The sequence below is a fragment of the Peromyscus leucopus genome, chromosome 18 (genome assembly GCF_004664715.2).
Source record: "Peromyscus leucopus breed LL Stock chromosome 18, UCI_PerLeu_2.1, whole genome shotgun sequence".
Classification (NCBI taxonomy): Eukaryota; Metazoa; Chordata; class Mammalia; order Rodentia; family Cricetidae; genus Peromyscus; species Peromyscus leucopus.
Window position 1 is genome coordinate 13,104,887 of NC_051078.1, and position 1,218 is coordinate 13,106,104.

Sequence of the window (1,218 nt, forward strand, 5' to 3'; positions counted from 1 at the left end):
AACCTCAGTTCAAGAGCTCTACTACATGTATACTAGTTCGTTATATCCCTTTCTGTGCTGTGACATCTTACTTCCTCTCTCCACCCAGGTACATCACTACCTCTTTCTGCCCAGCTCTATCATTTCCTATCTGTCTGTATAAGAATCCAGGAAATAGTCTGAATCTTTCCCTACAACCTGGGAAACACTAAGAGAATCTGGATTTAGTTAGCATGGCCGCCCATGGACACCAGGGCAGGTTAGAAGGCTAAGAAGTCATTTAATGTGGGTGCCCACAGAGACCCTAGATTATTTCTTGTTTTCATCTTCACTCAAGGTCAGAGAGTCTGAGCTTGTTTTTCAGCCCCCAAAAGGCTGCATAATAGGATGCTTTGGCCAACTGTGTGGTTACCAGGTGTCTTATACTTCAAAGCCTAATTACAACATGCTTTGCCATAAGGCGTGGTCACCAGGTGTCTTGAGTACTAAGGAGGTGTTTACAGTTAACTGTACTTTGTACCTTGAACCGTGATGTCCTTGAAGGGGAGAGGTCTTTTCACCCCTCCTCTTTGTTTTGTGTATTTACAGGCTGTGAGCAATAAAACTCCTGTTTGTAGTATTGACCCAGAAAGCTCCCACAGCCATCTTGTGTCTCTGTCTTTTTCTTCATCTATGGCTCTATTTCATAGCTATCACTTCCCAATTCCACACACCCCCCCTTTAGAACTGTTCAACTGGTCAAAGAGTGTAGCAGGGTCCTATGTGTTATTCCCTTTGGGGAGGGGACAAGTAGGTGCAGAGTCAACAACACAGACTCTGGGAGAATGTCAAAACAACAAGCACAGTTTATTCAGGAAAAAGCAAGCCTTCTATACCCTTTACCCCACCTTGAGGGGAAGTCTGATGAATATGCATCTGGTTTGATATGGCTTCCTCTCATTGGTCCAGGTCATCTCCAGATCATGTTTCAGCTGCTGTTTGTTAAGGCCCTTAGGCAGACCCAGGTTGACTCTCTGAAAATATGGGGGTTTTGTTTGTTTGTTTGTTTTTGATTTTTTGAGACAGGATTTCTGTGTAGCCTTGGTTAGCCTTGAACTCACAGAGATCCACCTGCCTCTGCCTCCTGAGTGCTGGGATTAATGGAGTGTGCCACCACCACCCAACAAAACTATCTTTTTTACTTGTTTAGGCCAGCTGGCCCTCAAGCCTGTTAGGGATAAATCATTCACAGAGCAGGAC